The sequence below is a fragment of the Zonotrichia leucophrys genome, chromosome 18 (assembly GCF_028769735.1).
Source record: "Zonotrichia leucophrys gambelii isolate GWCS_2022_RI chromosome 18, RI_Zleu_2.0, whole genome shotgun sequence".
Taxonomy (NCBI): domain Eukaryota; kingdom Metazoa; phylum Chordata; class Aves; order Passeriformes; family Passerellidae; genus Zonotrichia; species Zonotrichia leucophrys.
This window is the reverse complement of record NC_088187.1, coordinates 1,371,524-1,393,445: the sequence shown is the minus strand read 5'-3', so window position 1 is coordinate 1,393,445 and position 21,922 is coordinate 1,371,524. Positions and strand designations below refer to the sequence as shown.

At 43.5% G+C, this 21,922-nt stretch overlaps 1 pseudogene; it reads left to right on the top strand.

Annotated features, from left to right (window-relative positions):
• Positions 1–655: 655 nt before the first annotated feature.
• The window catches only part of LOC135455553 (E3 ubiquitin-protein ligase TRIM58-like), a 44,058-nt pseudogene continuing 22,791 nt past the window's right edge, over positions 656–21,922 (top strand).

Here is a 21,922-nt window from a genome sequence, read left to right as displayed (position 1 = left end):
TAGAAGGAAATGAGTGTTTGGATTCATAAAATTAGAGCGTTTTGAGAAAGTGGTTAAAAAGGCAGGCCTCAGACAGCAGACTTGTGAACATTGCTAATACAGCAAAAAGTTTTCTAAGCAGTAGAGCAGACGCGAGAAATAGAACAAAAGCTTCTGTGATCTGCCTTTATAAGTTGCAACAAGGTTATTTAATGTATATCTTTAGAAGGTTAGTATGAATGAGTCTCTGTGCTTTGTCTCCGTCGAGGTCCGCCTGAATGAACGGGTGACGGATGATTTTTTGGTGCAAAATAACCAACAAGGCACAGGGGGTTTGCAGTAAAAAATCAACAAAATACAATTTTATTGAAAAAATCACAGCTGAATATGCGTTGGTGAGGGAATCTGGGGAAGAAAAGGGTAAGACAAGGGAAGAGGGAGGAAAGGAGGACAGGTACGGTCTATAGATACCGAAACGTGTCATTGTCCTTTGGGGGTCCAGCCCTTGAAGCTCACTGGTGCACATCCCGGGGAGATCTCAAAGCACAGTCAGATTGCACCCCAAAATATACCGTTTTTCATTGGGGGAAAGGGTGGCCGAAATTAGGTTTACCAAGGAGGGAATAGAATAGGAACAGAAGGAGAGGGGTGTTTATTCCATTGTTTTCATGGCCGAATGCTCGCAGGTACGTTTATTCTGGGCAGTTTTTCCCCCTCTCCCCGAGCTGGGGGGGGTTCAGTCCCACTCTCTGGAAGGGGGTGCCAGGGGGGTGCCAGGGGCTTGCCAGGGGCGTGCCAAGGGGGTTTCTTGTCTTGTCTTGGTTCCTTGATGAGGGGATTCGCATCTCTGTTTGTCTGTCACAGTGGTTGAAGGCAGGCAAGAGGGGTCTTCTCTTGGAGGGGGGGAACCACCCCAGAGCTCAGACCAGCCAGGTCAGGAGGTAGGGAGAAAGTCCAGATCCATTGTTCAGAAAGGGCAGCATGCCCCTTTTGATTTCAGCATGGCATGTTCTGCAAACACCACCTGTGAACACACTGAATAAGCATAAGACTTTCTTTCCCAACTGGCTCAACAGTTTTTAACCTTTCAGTGGTCTTTTCTCTTCATGACAATTGTGAGGCAAAAAGGAAAGATTTTTGGATAGACTCTCACAGTCTCTCATAAATGAGCCATTGTGTTAGAAAATAAGTCCCTATTGTGTTAACTACAATTACGTGTTTCAGTGATTGGATAGAATTATTGTCAATATATTTTTGCTCTATGTGTGATTGGCTGAAACTTAGGCTGAGATGGCTTTATGGTACCCTGTAATGTGACGCTTCCTTGGCATTCCATTGGAATCAGAGAGCTGTGAACATCCTGTCTCCATTGTCCTAACAATGTACTGAGACTGATGTGTGAAATAAACTGCTCACGACACTGATTCGGATTGCCCCGTCCCCGTTCATGCTTGTATATAGTAGCCGCGGCAAATGGTGCCTCGTGTGAGGAAAGTAGACAAGGATAAAAAAGAAAATTGTGGAAAACCTGGCCGCCGTAGACCCAGGTGTTATCCAGGAGGACTATATCATACCCCTCATTGTCTGCAGCCGACATGTTTGTAAGTAATCCTTTTCTAGGGGAGGGCCTGGGTGACAAAAATAGGAAATAATTTACCTAAAACCAGGCGCCCCCTAGAAAAGGATTCTTGTTGACTCAACAAGCAACTTTCATTTTCTTTCGTTTACTACTTGAGTTTCATAGCTTTACTGCAAAACTTCTGCTTACTATCTGCTGGAGTCTTATTTGCGCTGATCCTAAGCATTGCTATGTTACAGCACAGCAACTTAATGCTGTGAAGGCCCAGTCCTTGAAAGAGATATGAATCACGTTTGACAATAGTTACAAGTCATTGTTCAAAATACTCTGGTTGATTCCAGGGTCTTAATTCAAAACCTTCCTCCATTCCAACACCTTCGTCTACTATTTTTGTGAGATTTCGAAAACTCTCTGTGCTTCTACTTCCTAATTCTCTCTCTTGTATGACAAAAACTTCTCGGACCGTTTTGTTCATCATTCACTGCACACACTGAAGTATGCAGGGTATTACTATCAATATCAATACCAGAACACCCAATACATAAAGACTTATCTTGCAAAGTTGCTTTAGCTAAGGTGCAAAGCTCTATTCTTGAAAAAAATCATCTAGCCAGGAACCACCATCTTCTTTAATCTGAGCTGTCAAATCTTTCAGTTTTGGTATGCTTCTGTGAATGGACTCAGAATGATCGGACAAATTAATACAACACAATCCTTCAAATTCCTCACAACCATGCTCTTGTGCCAGTAAAAGAAAATCAATTGCTGCTCTGTTTTGAAGAGTAGCATGTCTAACACTATCAACATTGGTTAACATATCACTAATTGCAGAGGATGTGGCATTATCTTGTTTGCTCAGCCAGCACCCAACTCGATCTAATTGTTTCAATGCCACTGCTGAAGCCAACTGGGGTAAAAACAAACCTGCTCAAACTTTTCCTGAATCTTTCCAAGGCATAAAATCACTCTGACAGTTCTCCTCATAATGAGGAACAGCTCTCATTCTCCTTTGTTTCTTTTTCATAACTGCTTTGGCAGTGGGTGCAATTATAGTGAGCATACCAATGCTACAAGGGCCACCTTCAAGGTGTGCTGGAATGATTTGCCAAGCTCTGTTTCCACAAATGAACTTATGCTCTTTTGGCAATTGCCGTGGATATTGATCAGCCCCAGGAAGCACATCCCAACTGTTTGAAAAATTACACCAAAAACTCAAATTCCTATATGCAAAATAATGAGGGGTAACATTGTACTTTGGGGGATCACCTTTTCGCAAGGCACGAGCTATGAAAGTAAGGCAAAAATCCATGTTCAAAGAGCCAAGGATTTCTAATTCTTGAGGTTCAGATGCTGCTTTTGGAAGTTTTTTGGACTAAATGTTCCAATTCAATGAGGGATTGTTTCCATTGTCAATTCCACCCAGCTTACCATTGGATGGTTTTTTGACCTAAGGCAACTCTTTTACTGGCACACCAACCAGACAGGTTGTAAAAGGTTTTTCTGGTTCCGAGTTAGACAAACATATAGTATCTGAGTTGGCTGCCTTGGCTAAGGTCACCCAAATCTTTGTTTTCGGTTATTCCACAGGCAAATCTGCACGACAAAAAACTATTAAAATCCACCAATACAAACATACAACTTGCATTTGCTCCATCTTTTTCTTGAGCTAAGTTTTGGCAGAATCCTTACAGATATATCAATTTTAAAATTTTGTTCTCCACAAAAACAATAACCGAAGTTTTTGCCAAAAATCAGCTCTGTTAAACAAACATTTAACATACAATTGACATACTCATAAATAACATTTGAGGAAACTGAAGGGAGATGACCATCCGATTGATGAGCATCGATCTCCGATTTATTGATCCAGCTTACGCACTTTTATAGTAGTGTTAATTAAGCTCATACATATTGCAAAACCTGAGCTCATCATTGGCCACAGATTACATGCCAACCCCTCCTTTGCTGCCAACACCTGTGGTTTCTTGTTGAGGCCAATACTTGTTTTTCTCATCCTGTTGTTGACTTGTTATTGACCATTCTCAAGGCCTCCATGTTTTCCACCATGTTTTTCTAGTCACTTACTCAAGGACATGGTGTTTATTGTTGTTAATGAAAAAAGCCTGAGAATTTGCTGCTTACAGCTGCCTTTTACTTTTTAACCAGCTGTATTTGTTCATGGCCTTATTCTATAAGCCATGTTTGAACAAAGCTCTCCACACTTCCCCCGGTTTTTTTCTTTTTGCACAAGGAGGTTAGTCTGCCAAGTTTTTTCTATCATTCTACTAACCATATTTTGACTACAATTGATAAGACAAGGCAAAATAAGTAAAAGCATTAAAAGCACACCTAATATCCCTATAGCATATGTCACAAGGTTCCTTAGCCACGGTCCAAGCAATGGCTTTTACCCCAAAGGGTTAAAACCACCCCCAACTGAGCCATAATGTCCTGCCTTATCAGGCATTGCATGGTAGGTGGTAAGAAAGCTGTTTTTCATTCATGCGAACCCGGAGAGGAGGCGAATGGCTAGGGCTAATAATGCTGGAATTTGCTCCAGTGTTGAACAAGCCTGAAAATGATCCTTTCTGTCCTTGAAATTCCACTTCCACCCTTTTCTTGGGTCTCTCAGAAAGGTTCAAAGTCAGTAAGGTAAGTCCTCCAGTGGATTCAAAACCCTTTTCCGCCTCTCTTGTCCCTTTATAGTCTGTTATCCCTTAGTCATTTTGTTCAAGTGGCACCAGCTGAGCAGTTCTCAGTCCTTTGTTAATTTGGAGTGGTGGGAAAGGGGTATGCACCATAACCATATAGTCCACCTCAATGACACCAGGCAAAACGAATAATCCCAACGCAGATGATCTTCCAAACAGCAGAGCACCCAGCTTGACCGTGTATAACAATAGGTCCATGAATCTCTGTCGGAATTTTTCGTGGGTGCGGGGTCATCAGCATAACTCCTACAGCGGCTGCCGGTTCCAAGCCAAGGCTTGGCTGGTTGGAGACAGGAGAGGGTGCTGATGCTGCAGTGACGACTTGTGTCGGTGCACGGTCACTGCGGTTCTGGCACCAACTAGCCGTTGGAGGCAGTGCTGCTGAAGCTTGAAGTGGTGCAAGAGCAGCTAACACCTGATTTTGAGAGGACTTTGCCTGTTCTTGTAAGCCTAGCCCTAATTGTTTGATTGCATCTACTACAAAGGCCTGTGCTCCTGTTGGCATTAAAGCCATCCTCTCTAATGCCTCCTCTATAGTCCAGTTGGCACCCAGAGTATTAAGCACGGTCCTAGTAGTAGAATTACAATTTTGAAGAGCACACTCTTTGAGTAATGCCCCCCTAAGATATTCTGACACCCCAGCCCTTTGATTGCAGCAGCAGCCTTATCAATAAATGACCCAAATGACTCTTCTGGCCCTTGCTTAATTCCCATATACATGGGTATCCCTCCTGGCTCTTTTACCCTCTCTATAGCAAGCCTGACCAACCTCATAGCCTCCCGGCACTTCTCTTGCCCCAACAAAGCTTGTGCCTCGGTATGAAGAAAAGGTCCCAGGCCCATAAGCTCATTAACAGTTATACCATGGAGAGGGTCTCCCTGCTGCCTCTCTACTGCCACACACTCGTTTACAAGCTCTTGCCAATGAGCATTGAATAACAATTGCTGATGTGGGGTAAAGATCAATTTAGCTAATCCTTGACAATCATTCACCAAAAGAAGACTGGTATCAAAAATATAGTCTAACATCTGTTTAGCTGGCTCACTTTTCACTCCAAATTGACTAACAGTAGACCTCAGCTGAGACAGCAATTTCCAATCAAGGACTGTAATGGTAGCCTGCATGCCCCCTCCCTCCTGCGGATTGAATGCAACAGGACAAGCCAGCTCAGTAGCAGCGCGGATAACTTCCTTATTCCCCTTTTCCATAGCTTCTCTTGTAAGCGCAGCCCACGCCAACCTCTGCTCCCTTGCAATAGCCCCCGCTAGGTCGTTTTCCACCCCAGGGTTCGGCTCATTGATTTTCGGGAGATTATCGGGTGGTCTCGGCCATGGCTCCTGTTGTTCAGGGGTGTGGAAGCCTCAGAAGAGCACTGTTTAGCCTGGCTTGCTGAAGCAGAGGAGGGCGGCGAAGCAGGTAGTAAAACCGTCCTCATTGCAGGAGCTAATGGTGTTCCCCTGTCCTGATCGTAAACTTTATTACGCCCATGAGCAGCTGTTGCCTGCTGGGCAGCCTTTTTCTCAGCCTGAAACTGCAGTAATTCATTGTGAACGACACCCTCCATAATTTACCTAACTTCTTGGCAGTTTTATCGTCCTCTAAAGTAGCCTCCCATAATAAATCACCGAATTTACGCCACTCCATTAACTCGTGAACCGTATGGGGGTTAATAAAAACTCCCCTATCGTAGCCATAAGTGAATAGCCCTGGTAAATCCTTTTGCAAATCTATCCCCTTAACCTGCCTTTTTTGTAAAAAGGCAGTAAATAAATCTTATGCTGCTTGCCTTTCCATACCTAAATTGTCAGCGCTGATTGCAGGTCTTCAAGGTCTGGCAGCAATATCGGTCGGGCTCGCCTTTACGATTGCCCAAGGCAAAGGATCTGGCTCAGAAGGGTCTTACTGAAAAATGAGGCTACAAACTTGTATTGTCTCTCTTAAAACTGCAAAAAAGAAAGGGCTTTTCGGAACACAGCAATGAGCTTGTCTTCTTTGAAGAGTTAATGTCACAGCTTTGGATCTTTGTCGTAGAAATGTCAAGTCCAGCATTTGGATTTCAGTTTTAACAGTAGCACGGGTTTGCTTTATCTCTGTCTGCGTTGAAGCTGCGATGAGCAAATCATTCATGTAGTGTAGAATTTTGGATCTTGGAAACTTCTGTGAACTGAAGACAAAACTTGTACCACAAGATATTAGCAAATCATATACATCATGACAACCATATCTTATGACAGGTAGAAAGTTGTTTTGGTTGGAATGTCTACACATGACAATCTTTTTTTAACATGACTAGGTTTACAACAAGCAAAGCAATGAGGCTTTTTATCAGAGTCTAACCACACAGTGCTAACACAATTTTTCTAATTTTTTTTTTGTTTCTCTAAAAGCTTTTCAATTTTATCTATTCGTTGTGTCAAATTATTTTTCAATGTTTTATTTAAAGCATTGACTTGTAAATTTGCAAGATTTTGTGAGTTCATGAGTCTGCTGCAAGCTGTCAGCATTTGTGGGACAGTTGGAGGCTGATCAGGCAAAGTTAAGATAATTTTTCTACATTCATCATTGGCATTTACAAAAGCAAGGTTTTGAACAATATAGGAATGGGCTTGTTCATCTGGGCATTGCCTTTCAACTGCTTGAGTTAATTTATCTAAAAACGAACTATAAGGTTCTGCTTCACCTTGTTTAATCAGCGGATAAGAATTTACATTTGTGCTAGATGGCTGTACTGAAAACAAGGCTTTCTTAGGAGCATCTTTAATGTTTGCTAATACAGGCTGGCGTAAGTCTACTGCTTGATTTTCTGCTCTGTGGTGAGGTGGATCACTTGCTAATTGAACAACATCTAAATCTGTAAAATCAGTATCTGCATATTTTTCAACTAACTTATTAAGAAGTTTTTTCTATTGTAATTCTCATAGTAGGTACTGTGAATTGGTTAAAATTAGAGAAGCCACATTTCGACAGTCAGCAGGGACTAAATTATAAGAATAAAAAATACTTTTCAGCACATTGTTAAAATAGGCAGAAGATAACTCACTTTCTTTCAAATCTTGACGTAATTCTTTTATGTCATGGTGGGTAAGTCTTCCGTATTGTGGGTTACGATCATTGCGACTATATCTTACAGGTAATGCAAGGAGTTGTTTCTTTGAGTCTAAATATTTTTCTAATTTTTGATTAATGTGAGACTAATCAGGCAGCTTTAATGAAAAGTCAGAACTGGAGCTGACAGTTCCACTGACAGCAGCTGTTTTGGGAACTCTGCCAGTGTCTGAATTCTTGGCAGGGACGTTGCTGTAGCAACAAAGTTTCTCGGAAACTCTGCCAATATGGACAGAAGAACACACCCTTGAATTCTTGGCAGAGACATCTAAACAACATGCTCTCTTTGGAGCTCTGCCATGAGGGGCAGAGGAGGGCTCAGCTAAACTACACACTCCTTTTGAAGCTCTGCTAGAAGGGGCTGGACAAAGGGCGTGTTCTTTGGACTGAGGAGGAAAGCTAAGATTCAAACTTCTTTGGGAAAGCGACTTTGGGTTTGTACTTCTGATAATTTCTAAAGAACAATGGCATGTTTCACAAAGTCCCTTTGCTTGTGGAGATTCAGCTGGAGAACAGCTAACATCAGACTGAGAATTTAACATCTTATCTTTTCTCTCAACAGCAAAAGAAATAGATTTCTAATTCTTTAAAATCTCAGCTTGTTTCTCCTCAGAAACCCTTCAAAAATCTCTTGCTCTTTCCTCAAACTTCTGTATGGGCAGAGTCCCCTTAGTTTGGCTCAATTCTTGGCTGCTGCTTGCTGCATTTGTCTTCTCTTCTGCCCTGTCCTGTGGAGGAGCTCTATTCACTGCTATTTCATCTTGTACATCAAAAGGCTGGCGAACAACAGAAAAACCTGGCAGAGGCTTATTTGAACAATTTACCAAAAAAGAACTCTTTGAATCACAAAGCATTTTACCTGCTTGAACCGAATCTGAGGGGTTGCTTTCTTGAAAAGGGAAAACAGTCACAGGAGTGACCCTTACAGCTCTTTGACTAGACAAAACAGACTCTAAACTAGTTTCTGCTGTCTTTGCATTTACAATTTTAGAACACATAATTCTTTTATCACAAAATGTCTGCAAATTCACATCTTTCTGTGCTGCTGGCACTCGCCCTTAAACAAACTTCATGAACTCTTATGTTCTCGGAACACAATGAATATTCTGAACGCTTTTCTCAACATGGAAAGAGTTCATCATTTTTTGGACGGGTGCTAGAGAGATTATTTTCTGCACCATTTTGCCATCGGCAATTTATATACAACCACGACCAGGGACGGGACACTCGAATCGGTGCCGTGAGCTGTTTATTTCAAACATCAGTTTCAGTACATTGTTATGACAATGGAGACAAGAGACGTGAACAACTCACTGATTCAAATGGAATGCCAAGGAAACGTAATGTTACAGCATAGCATAAAGCCATCTCAGTCCAAGTTTCAGCCAATCACACATAGAGCAAAAACATATTGACAATAATTCTATCCAATCATATGAAGCACACGTAACTGCAGTTAACACAATAGAGACTTATTCTCTAACACAATGCCTCGTTTATGAGAGACAAAGCACAGAGACTCATTCATATTAACCTTCTAAAGATATACATTAAATAAACTTGTTGCAACCTAAAAGGGCAAATCACAGAGGCTTATTGTTCTATTTCTCACGTCTGCGCTACAGCTTAGAAAACTTTCTGCTGCATTAGCAATGTTCACAAATCTGCTGTTTGAGGCTTGCCTTTTTTACCATTTTCTCAAAACCCTCTAATTTTATAGATCCTAACCTCCATTGTCTTCTGTTGTCCTTTATAAACTTTTTAAATTTTCACAGGAGAGTGAACGTGTTTTTCACACAGGGAATACCAACAGACTGGGGAGATTTCAAGTAGGAGGGGACACAGAGACACACCAGAAAGCCCCCCTAAATCATCCCTTTTCCCTCCCTGCACTGGCCTAATTAACCCCTAAAATGCCTCCAAAGTGTCCCAAGTCTTGTCCATGGATGGGGGGGTGAGTGGGGGCATCAGAACACACCCATGTCTCAGCAGATGCATGCCCAGGCAGGTTGAGGAGCGAGGCTGAGAATGCTCCTAAATTTCCCCCGGCCTGATGACATAGCAGGGATTACTGCATCTTGTCAGCCCACATTTGTCAGAACAAATGGGTTCAGGCTGAGCATTGAGCTTGCAGAGTGTCTCTAGGCACTACCCCCAGGCTCTTTGTAGCTTTGCCAGCCTGTTCCTACCTGCTCCATTTCACCACACAATGCAACTGCCTTTGAATGTGCAGTTCAGACTCTGGTCTCCTGGATTAATTAATTAATTAATTAATTAATTTTTAAATTCAGGTTTAGAGCTTGACTAAACTTGAAAAGTTGCCTAAGCTTGAAAATGTTAGGGTTCCTTGCCTAAAACTATGAGGGCTGTCATGACCATCATGGAGCTGGTGAGATCACCAGTTCTCAGATTCACTCTTGGGTGGCAGAACATGCATTGAATTTTCTTGGCTCCTTACAGATCTGTCAGTGACTTAAATTATCATATTAAACAAAAGGCAGATGCCATTTAGCCCACGAGCTGCTGGGAGCCAGCAGAAGAGATGCTTGCTCTCATTTCCTCCACTCAGTTTCTCCAATCTCCAGCTGTCTATTTCCCAGACAGAATGAAAGTGCTGATCTTACTCCTGATCCTATGGAAGGGCATTCTAAACTGTTTTTACATGAAGTAAACGGACAATCCTATGATCAGAACCAGGGAGACCCTGCATGCAGCCAGGAGGAGGAGACGCACAAATGGGTTTGTGGAGTGTGTGCATCTGAGGGCTTGGCACAGCAGCCCCACCAGAGTACAAAGCTCCAGCAGACACTGGGGCACAAGGTATCCCAATGCCATCAGGCTACAGAGGGACAGAACATGTCTGTATTTCTGGAGTGATGTGGGATCCCAGTAACTGGAATCAGCCTGACTGGGAAAGAGTGGCTCAAAATACCCCACTGTTACATTCCCAGATGCTCTGTGGATTCTTGGCAAAGGCCACCTAAGGAGAAGGTGTGAAAAAGGAGGTTTAGTCTCCTGTAAAAATTTAAAAGTTTAATAAAGGATAATAGGAGACAAAGACAATAAAGCAAAGATTTACGGCTGTGTGCTTGGCATTTTGCCAAGACCACACCTGCTATTTCTGTCTTTATGTAAAGATGCCCTTTACATACCTTTCCTATTGCATCAGCTTATTGCATATTCATAAAGAAGTATGAATATTTAAAATTTTCTCCAAACTAGTTTACATGTTGCAAGAACTGCTTACCATGGCTCCTTCTTGGATCTGCCTTTTTAGAGCATGCATATTTTTTGGCTGTAGTTTTGGTCTGTTCTTGTTACCACCTCCACTTTGGACTTTGGTCCATATTTTCTACAGATGGTGGGTGCTGATAATTGGCAGTAGCAGGGGTCTCCATCACATGTTCATTGAATGTTATCCCAACCAAGCAGGCATTTTAACACAAGGATCTCACTAACATCTCACTACTATGTCTAAGTTTAGTTAACAACAGAAATAACAAAAAACTCCTATATCTTTATAGCAAAGTTACTTTAATATTATACATGTAGCATCCATTAATATTTGTGAAAAGCCAATATTGTAACATGTATTCATAACAAAGGGATTTCAGTTTTCCATAGCAGCTTCTGACAGGACTTGTCCTCTAACCCTTGCATCAGCTTTGTTGCCACTCTTTAAATAACTTCATATTCTTCTTAAATAGGGGGCCTAGAGTTGCACATGAGGTGAGGCTGCAGGCACGCCCCTTCCAAGGGAGGGTCCTATCTTCCTTAACAGACACCTGTCCTTCAAACCAAGACAGTTTTCTAGAACTCTAGGAGCCCTGGCAATCAGGCAGTTCTTCACTTATAGTACCACTTGTCTCACAGCCGGGCAGCTTGTCCAGAAGGCTGATGTTAGTGTCACTATCAAAAGCCTCACTATAACCCAGGAAACCTTCAGAAAACATCTTTCTGTCATGAGGCAGGTGGCTCATAGTAGGATATGAAATTACTTAGAGAGGATTTTACCATATCAAATAATTTCTAGGGCAATGAGAAATACTTCTGGCACAGACTTTGAAGGAAGAAACAGCTGTGAGAAGTGACACTAAGGGGCAAGCTGAGTGGGAATCCAAGAGTACTTCAGATGTCATCCTCTAGAAAAACAGAATTGCTCCCATTTCAAGTTAATTTCTCTAAAGGGTGACTGTGAAGTCCCAGGAAAACCCCACCTTCATTCCCTAGGTAACCTGTCAACAAAATCATCAGTCTTACAGAAGAATGATCCTTGATCTTCAAACAGAGTCACACCCCAAGTTAATCCCTGGCTGTTTAAGTCTTAATTTCAGTTTAAATCTTCAAAGTTACTTCCTTAAGGAGCTGATCAAAGTTCACCTTTCATCTATAGATTGGAGACGTGGCAATCATTCTTACCTGACAACAGGTAAAATCCAGCTCTAATTCTAAAACAGCATATTTTGTGGTGTTGAGCTGGATCTCTGCTTATCTTAAAACTTTCATTGACATTGAAGCTCCATTTGCACCTAATTGCCTATGTCACCAACACAGAGCTGTCATATAGCAGATAAGATTTGACCTTCAGGCAGCAAAGTGAGTTTTAGGCAAAGAGATACCACATTTAAACTTCAGGATCTGATTCTTCTGTTCATTTTCCTTCCCTTCTGCCACTGGAAATTTCTCTGGCAAGAAGAAAAATACCTGTCCGATATCAGTGCTCATCTTTGCTGACTAAGGCAGGTAAGCAGATCTCTGTTATTTCTTTCTCTCCTGAGCAAGTGGTGAATATGGTGCTGCTGTTGGGGTGGAAAGGAACTGGTCTTTTCCCTTCATCCCAGTTGTGCACACAAGCTCTTCCCATCCCCCAGGTCTCCTCAGGTGCAGGTGGCAAGAACTGAGGGCATCAACAGCACAGCTGTTCTCAAAAGGGCTCAGAGAGGAACTAAAAGTTATAGGGAATGGTCGTTTGGGGGGAAAGTTGAGATCTGGACTGGCCTTCTGAGTCTGATGTTTGTTTCCCAAGGACTGTTCTGCTACTGTCCAGGAGAGGCAGCAGAGCAGGAGAGAATTCCCCCTCTGGAAAGGATAGTTGGGCCCAGGGTACCCCCTTAAGGCAGGACCTTGAGGCAAAGTAGGACTAATTATAATGCTGGAACTTCCTTCTCAGTAAGTGAGGCTGGTTCCAAGTATGATCACTCAGAACTCTTTCCTGTTGCAAGTTGAAACAGTGTGAAACTGCCTTGATTTTATAGTAACTCAGGATGATGATAACTCCCAGAGCATCCACAGGGGAGTTGCTCATACAGAAACATTATTAAGCTTAAAATTTCCCAATTAGTACCTTGATTGATTGATTGATTGATTGAGCTTACGAATTTATAAGCAGCAAACCTCAGGTCATCATGGCATTGTCTAATTAATTAATTTCATAATTCCACAGTGTTCAGGGATCTTTGGGGATCTGACAGGTGTTAGAGTCAAACTCACTCCATTTTCCGCCCTTCTGCTGTAGCACTGATTCTTGCTGTTAGTTGCTCTCTGTCCCCGTGTGTCTGTTTAGCAGGGCTAAAGAGGAAGCTTAGAGGGATGGAGAAATTCTACCTTTGTGTGTTTCTTGTTGTGTTGAGCTTTTTACACCTGTGTTCCCATGGCAGGGCTGCTTGAGAGGGCTTAAAACTAGGTTTAAAGGGGTAGGAGGATGAAACCAGGCTCTCCAGAAAGAAGCCCAAGGGTGGTAAGGCAGAGTAAGTGCAGGTACACTAGTGCATGCAGCATGGATAACAAACAACAGGAGCTGGAAGCCACTGTACCCGAGGAAAGCTATGATGTAGTCTCCATCATGGAAACGTGATGAGATGACTGTCATGACTGCAATAGATGGCTACAAGCTCTTCAAAAGAGTGAAGAGGTGGAGGGGTGGCTCTGTGTATTAGGGAGACTCTTGACACCATGGATATTAAAATTAATTAATTAATGATAAGGTCGAGTGCCTATGGACAAGAATCAGGGGGAAGGCCAACAGCCTGGTGGGAGTTTGTTATAGATCACCCAGCCAGGATGAAGAGGGGGATGTATTATTCTACAAGCACCTGGAGGGTGTTTCAGGATCACCAGTGCTTGGTTCTTGTGGGACATTTAACCTGCAAGATGTCTGCTGGAACTTAACACAGCAGAGAAGTGGCAGTCCAGGAGGTTCTTAGAGTGTCTGGAGGAGAACTTCTTGTCACAGCTGGTGAGTGAGCCTACCAGGGGAGGGACTACACTTGACCTGCTGTGTCTGGGGTACAGTGATCATGAAATAATAGAGTTCTCAATATTCTGTGAAACAATGAGGGGCCTCAACAAAGCTTCCACTCTGGACTTCCTGAGAGTGGACTTCAGCCTATTGTAGAGACTGATTTGGAGAGCACCTTGGGAAAAAGATGAACATACTTGAAGAAAGAAATCTTGAAGGCACAGGAGCAACCTGTCCCTATGTGTTGAAAGATGAGCTAGTGTAGAAGATATCTGGCTTGAATGGACAGGGAGATTTTAAAGGAACTGAGGAAAAAAAAGGCTTATTTTCTTTAAAAAGAGGGGCAGGTAACTCAGGAAGTGATTAAGGATGTTGTTAGCTCATGCAGAAAGAAAATTAGAGAGGCTAAAGATCAATTAGAGCTTAATCTGGCCATTTCTGTAAAGAATAATAAAAAGCATATCTAAAAATTTACTAGCAAAAGGAGGAGCAAGGAAAATCTCCATTCCTTATTGGACCTGGGGGGGGGATATAGTTACCAGAGAAGATGAAAAGGCTGAGGTATTTAAAACCTTCTTTGGCTCAATTTTCAAAAATAAGACATATTGTCCTCAGGACAACTGGGTTCCTGAGCTAGTAGATGGGGATGGGGAGCAGAATAGCCCCTCTGTAATCTAGGAGGAAGAAGTTAGAGACCTGCTGAGCCACTTAGATGCTCACAAGTCTATGGGACCAGATGAGATTCATCCTAGGGTGATGAGGGACCTGGCAGAAGAGCTCACAAAATCACTCTCCATCATTTATCAGTTTTGGCTCACCAGGTTGGCCCCAGAGGACTGGAGGTGCCAATATGATGGCCATCCACAAGAAGGGCTGGAAGGAGTGATTTGTGGAAAGAAAAAAACTCCACAACTTTGGAAAAGTTGTAAAGCCGGTATGTTTACTACAGCACTGGGCACATGTGGGGATCACTCCCCTTAAAAGACATGCATACCTCTGGGAACTCCAGATCCTTTTTTAATTTCCCTTATTAATCCATATGCATGGAATTTCACAATAGGTTGATATGGACACATTAATTTTACTGATTTCACATTATATTTGTAGCTAGTTACACTTGCAGCTAGTTACCCTTGCAGTTAGTTTTTTATCTGAAAATACAGAAAGAACTCCTGAGTCACCCTGCCCTGTCTCCCGCAGCCTCTCTGTCTGTTTTAAAGCCCAAGGAGCCCCTCTCTTATCTCTGTCTTTTGGCTGAAGCAGCTTCTTTGAGCATAGATTTTTTTGCAAGAGCAGGCAGTCAGACCAAAAGGCTATGTTTGCAAGTTACAGACTTAATTCAAGACTTAATTTACCTAAATCCAAAATGGATTTCTACTCTGGAAAATTTCTACTCTGTCTCAAGAGGATCTCAGAGTGGGAAACTCTGGGCCTATCAGCCTGACCTCAGTGGCAGGAAGGTTATAGAACAGTGCCATCATATGGTATCTATAGGGTGGCTAGGGGATCAGACCCGGCCAGCATGGGTTTAGGAGGGGCAGGTCCTGCCTGACCAACCTGATCTCCTTTTATTAAGAGGTGGCCTGCCTGGTGGATGTGGGGAAAGTTGTGGGTGTATCTACCTGGACTTCAGCAAAGCCTTTAACATCATCTCCCATAGCATTCTCCTGGAAAAGCTGCAGCCCACAGCTTGGACAGATGCATCTTTGCTGGGTTAAGGACTGGGTCATGGTGGACCCAGAAAGTGATGGGGATGATGCTGTATCCACGACACTGTGGTGTCCCCCAGTGATCAATGTTGGTCCCAATCCTATTCAATATCTTTATTGATGATCTAGATGGGGGATTGAGTCTGCCATTAGCAAATTTATGGATGACACCAAGCTGTGTAGGAGCATTGATCTGCTGGAAGGTGGGAGGGCTCAGCAGAGGGACATGGACAGGCTGGATAGATGGGCCAAATCAAACAATATGAGGTTCAATAAGACGCAAGTGCCATGTCCTGCACTTCTGCCACAACAACCCCCTGCAGCACCACAGACTGGGGACAGTGTGGCTGGACAGCAGCCAGGCAGAAAGGGACCTGGTGGTACTGGTTGACAGCCGATTGAACATGAACCAGCAGTGTGCCCACATGGCTATAAAGGTCAATGGCATCATGACCTGGATCAGGAACAGTGTGGCCAGCAGGACTAGGGAAGTGATTCTTCCCCTGTACTTAGCACAGGTGAGGCCACACCTTGAGTTCAGTGTCTAGTTCTGGGAGTGGCCACCTCACTCCAAGACCTTTGGCTTCATGAATGATATGGGACTTGATGGTGATTAACACCAGATGGCCACTAAGTACCACACAGTTGCTCACTCACTCCCTGGTGCCCTACAGCCCCTTGGAAAACTAAAACTTGTTGGCTGAGATAAGAAGAGCTTGAAACAAAATAAAACAAGCAATGGCAATTAAAAAAAATTGTTGAAAAGAAGAGAGGGAAAAGAGAAAGAGATAAATAGAGAGAAAGAGAGAGAGGAGCAAAACCCAAGTGATGCCCAAAGTAATAGCTTGCCAACCACTGACTGATGCACAGCCTGTACTTGAGCATCAATCAGCCCGCTTCCAGCCAGCTTCCCACAGTTTACATAAAGGTCATGATGTTCTATGGTCTGGAATATTCCTCTGGCCAGTTTGGGTCAGTTGTCCTGTCTGTACTTCCTCCTCACTTCTCATGCATCTGCTTGGTGGCAGAGCAAAAGATGTTGAAAAATCCTTGACCTGGGGTGAGCACAATGGAGCAATAATCTTATCAACATTGTTCTCAATACCGAATCCAAAACACAGCCCTAGACCAGCTACTTGGGAAAAAAAGCATCTCTATCCCAGCTGAAACAAGAACAGAGAAGTCACAGCGCTCATTTACCTCCATGTACCATAAATAGAGCTCAGAACAACCAGTGAAGAGTCCGTGCTATGGAGATCAGAGTGGACATGAATCCTCATCTTAGTGGTCAATAATGAATTTGAAGAAATATTTCTGGAAGTCCCTGTCTTTCCTTAGGAAGTGAAAAGGGGGAATTTGTGACTAAAACCATGTGAATTGAACATTTGCCCTGTCACTGCTCTTGATCCATCACCATGCCTGTTCTAACAGCATCCAATTTAGTCACATGAGATGTTGCTCTGAGGCCTGTTGGTCATCTTCTCTAGGAAATATCCACACACTACAGTGTAGGGTGAAGGACTCCTGCTTGGAAGTCATCAGGATGTCTCACCTTCTCTACTGCTCATTAAATATGGAATGTTGAACGTGAATAAACTAATAAAGATATCACACCAAATGTGCTGCTGTGGGGGCTGAGGTCAGGCACATCCTGGAAATGTGAAAATGCACTGAGAGAGCTAGAGCCAGAGAAGGAAAGGATCTTTAGTGTAGTGCAGCAAAGTCAACCCTGGTGCAAGTCCCTAAATGATTTCAGGTTTATTCTGGAGCTGATGCACTGTCACTCTTCAGCCTAATTGTTTCCAGAGGGTGATAACTTTGGGATAGCAAGTGCCATGGATTCCCCTTCCTCCAAGGGTGGGCATGGGATGGCATAAACTCTTTCTTCCTACTTTTCCTCCCATTTCAGTGTATGGACAGAGACACTCTTGCAACCCAACCTTCCAGAAAGGCTGTACATATTTTCAGGAAGAAATCTTGAAGGTGTAGGAGCAACCTGTCCCTATTGCTGACAGATGAGATGGTGGTGGAGGAGACAGGCCTGTCTAAATGGGGAGATTTTGCAAGAAGTCAAAATAAAAAAGATGGTGTATGACCTTAAGAAAAAGGGGCAGGGATCTCAGAAAGAATACAAGGATGTCATTAGCTCATATAGAAAGAAAAATAGAAAGGCATAAGCTCAGTCAAAACTCAATGTGGCCACTGCTTTTAAAAGATAATAAAAAGTGGTTTTATAATTATATCAACAACACAAGGAAGACCAAAAAAACCCTCTATTCTTTATTGGATGTGGGGGAAAGAGTATCACAAACAATGAAGAAAAGGATGAGGTTCCTAACACCTTCCTTGCCTCATTTTTTAACAGTAAGATCTCTTATCCTTAGCACAAACCTGAGCTGGTACATAGAAACATGGAGCAGAATGGACCCTCTGTAACTCAGGGGGAAATAGTGACCTATTGAGCCACTTAGACTCCCACAAATCTATGTGATCAGATGGAATTCATCCGGGGCTGATGAGAAAGCTGGTGGAAGAGCTTACCAAGGTGCTCTGTATCATTTATCATCATTTCTGGCTCGTAGGGGAAGTCCCAGATGAGTGTAGCTGCCAATGTGATGCCCATCTTCAAGAAAGGCTGAAAAGAGTCTCTGGGAAACTCCAGGCTTGTCAGCCTGACCTCAGTGCCTGGCAAGATTATGGAACAGATAATCTTAAGAGTGACCACAAAGCACATACAAGACAACCAGGGAATCAGGCCCAGCCAGCCTGGGCTTAGAAGGACAGGTCCTTCTTGGCCAACCTGACCTCCTTTTATGACCAAGTGACCCATCTGGTGCATGGGAAAAGGCTGTGAATTTGTCTATCTGGACTTCATTAAAGCCTTCAACCCAGTCTTCCACAGCATTTCCTGGAGAAGCTGCAACCTACAGCTTAGATAGGTGCATCTTCACTGGGTTAAGAGCTGATTGGAGGCTGGGCCCAGACAATGGTGGGAATAATGCTGCATGCAGCAGATGTCTGGTCATCAGTGGTTTCCCCTAGGGAGCAGTTGTGTTTAAAATCTTAATTGATGAGGAGATTGAATGTACATTCAGTAAATTTGTAGATGACACTGAGACGGGTGGGAACATAGATCTCCTGGAGGGTGGAAAGGCTCTTTAGAGGGAGTTAGGCTGGATCAGTGGGCCAAGACCAACAGCACGAGGTTCAACAAGACCATGAGTTTTGTCATACAATTTGGCCACCACCACTTCCTGCAGCACTACAGGCTAGGAGCAGAGTGGAAAGTGGCCAAGCAGATAAGGATCTAGGGGTACTGGTCAACAGTGTCTGAACATGGCCCAGCACATGGCCAGGTAGGCAAGAAACCTCTGTTGTCATGCTTTGTATATGGAATAGTGTGGCAGCAAGACTAGGGTAGAGATTGTCCCACTGTACTTGGCTGTAGTGAGGCCACAGCTTGAGTGCTGTGTCAAGTTCTAGGCCCATCAAAGACATCGAGGTGCTGGAGCAAGTCCAGAGAGAAGGGAAGTGAATCTGGTGAGGAGTCTGGAGCACATGTCCGATGAGGAGTGGCTGAAGGAGTTGTGGTTGTTTAACCTGGTGTAGTGGGTTGACCTTGGTTGGATGCTACCAAGGTACCCATCAAAGCTTGCTCCATCACTGACCTTCTCAGCTGAACAGGGAAAGAAAATATAGTGGAAGATTCATGAGTTATGGACCAGGAGATATCACTCACCAAATACTGTCAAGAACAAAACAGACTCAGGGATATTAATAGAATTTGTTACTAAAAAAAGCAGGGAAGGGCAATGGGAAGTAAAATTAATCTTAAAAACACCTTCTCCCCACCCTTCCCTCTTTCCCAGCTCTACCTCTTCCCCACAGTGGCACAGGGAGATGGGGAATGGAAGCAATGGTCAATTCATCACACCTTATTTGTGACCCTGCTCAGGGAGAGGAGTCAGAATCCTTCCTCTGCTCCAGTGTGGGGTCCCTCCCAGGGCAGACACTTTTCCACAGACTTCTTCAGTGTGTGTCTTTCCCATAGGGAACAGTTCTCTGTGAACTGTTGCAATGTGGGCCACACATTCATGGGGTCTGTTCTTCAGGTACAGTCCATGCCAGTGTGTGTTGCTCACAGGATCACAAGCCATACCAGGAAACCTGCTCAAGCCTAGGCTCTTCTCTCCATGGGTCTGCAGGTCCCTGCCAGTACTCTGCTCCAGCACGGGCTTCCCATGGGGTCACAGCCTCTCTTGGGCATCCACCTGCTCCAGAGTGCAGCTCCTCCAAAGGTTGCAGGTAGATCTCTGCACTGTGTACCCTCCATGGGCTGCAGGGGCACAGCTGCCTCACCATGGGCTTCCCCACAGACTCTCAGGGGAATCTCTACTCTGGTACCTGGAGCACTCCTGCTCATCTTTTTGCACTGACCTGGCTATGTGCAGAGCTGTTCTTCTCACATGCTCTCACCTCACTATTCTCTGGTCTCAGTTACATCTGCACAATAACTTTCTTTTTAAATATGTTATCACAGAGGCATCATCACAATCCATGTGTAGCTCAGCATTAGCCAGCAGGGGGTCTGTCCTGGAGCCGGCTGGCATAGGTTTTGTTGGGCATAGGGAAGCTTCTCACAGAAGGCACCCTTCTGGAGACCCCCTGCTACCAAAACCTGCCCATGTAAACTCAACAGAGTGAGAGAAGGGGTGACCATATAACTCTCTATACCTGAAAGGAAATTGTAGCAAGCTGGGAGTTGACCTCTTCTCCCAGAAAACTAGCAAAATGCCAAGAGGAAATTCAAGCCTTAAGTTGTGCTGAGGAGATTTAGGTTGGATGTCAGGAACAATTTCTTCACTGAAGGGTGGTCAGGCATTGGAACAGGCTACCCAGGGAGGTAGTATAGTCAACATCCTCAAAATGCTTAAGAAAAGACTGAATGTGGTGCTAAGTGCCTGGTCTAGTGGTCTTTGATTAAAGATTGGACTCTGATCTCAGAGGCCTTTTCCAACCTAAAGATTCTGTGATTCCAAACCAAAGATTTAAATTGGTGTTTTAAGGTGTCCATTAAATTTTGAAATAAACAGGGCCAGGAGACTTCTTCTCCTTTTTAATGCCTTTATTAAAAGTGATCAGCTCAGGATTGGGCGGCTCAACAGGGCTGCAGTCCCCATCGCGTCTCCCAGGGCGACTCAGAGGAGGAGGATATGCGCAGCTCTGTCCACTAGGGGCAGCGCTGGGGGATCCAGTCCTCGTGGGAGCCTTTAGGGCGTGATGTCCCCGTCAGATCTTGGTTCTTTGAAATTTTCAGCTGGTTGGTCCCGGCGTTGGGACGACTCTGTGCTCGGGGTGAGAGGGGCTCCGCATCTCCGCAGGCTCAGCACTTGGCCCCTCATGTCCAGACACCACTTTAGTCTCTCAATTCTTATTTGGCTCGTTGTTTTTGGGGTTTTCTCGTTGCATTTTGGAGTCGAGGTCTCAAAGCATGCTGGTCTTGGAGTCACTTTGCATAACCCCCCCACCCTCTCAGGTGTCTTCCCTATGTTGGAAGAGCGCACTTCCTCGGGGAAGGGCCATCCACCCCACCCAGCCAGGCCTTTTACTAATACAAAAGAGGAGATAAGCCTCAACGACCCGGTATTACAATAACAAAGCACTAAGAACCCTGGCAGAGACAGATCTGGCTGCGTCCCTGTAACTCTTTCTCACAAAAAAAATATTAACCGAATTTTTGTTCATAACAGTCCCCCCTCTTTTTCTTTGATCGAGCTTAAATTCTTAAGCTCGCATACACTCACAATTTTTTGTTTTGAATCTACTATAAATCTCTTGTGCACTTTGGTAATCATGGTTACTTAACCTTGTTACTTTTCTTGGTTTGTACAGCCAATACTGTTTTACTAAAACAGATAAATAAGCATAGTAAAAAGAGCAATCCTCCAAGTACACACACAGCGAGAAAAATCACTTTTTCCCATACATATTTTCTGAAAATCTCTAAGTTCTCCCACCCACTGGGATCAAGTGTAGGAGTTTAATCTTGATTATTTACACATGCTAATCTTTTTATTTCGTTTGAAATGTCCCTAATAATTGAATTCTTTATTTTTAATATTGCCTGGAGCCGAAAGACTTTGTTCAACACAGATTTTGGGATCCGAACTTGGCTTTTACAATTTTGGATTTTCTCAATTTCTATTTCACTTTCCCGGTTTTGTTTAATTTCTCCCAAATCATTATATATAGGAACTCCCAAACTTGATCCAGTTTCTTTGGGTAATAAGAAAATTGGTTTTATCACCCTAGCAACGCAGTTGCCAGATGAGATCAAACTTAGGGGTTTAGAGCTCCCCTGAAATGTGTTCCAAAAGGGGTTTATCTCTTTTCCAGTACACTCATATAAATACTTGTAACAAACAATTTTTCTTACCATTTTCCCTATTTCTTTGCTTTTTACTAGATCTGCTGAGCTTGTTTCAGCAGCATCACATTCAAAGCACAACCAGGCTACCTCTATAGGGCACTCTCCTAGGAGTGGCTGCCTAAAAGTGGCAGTATTGTATGCTATCCAATACACTCTCTTATTTTTCTGAT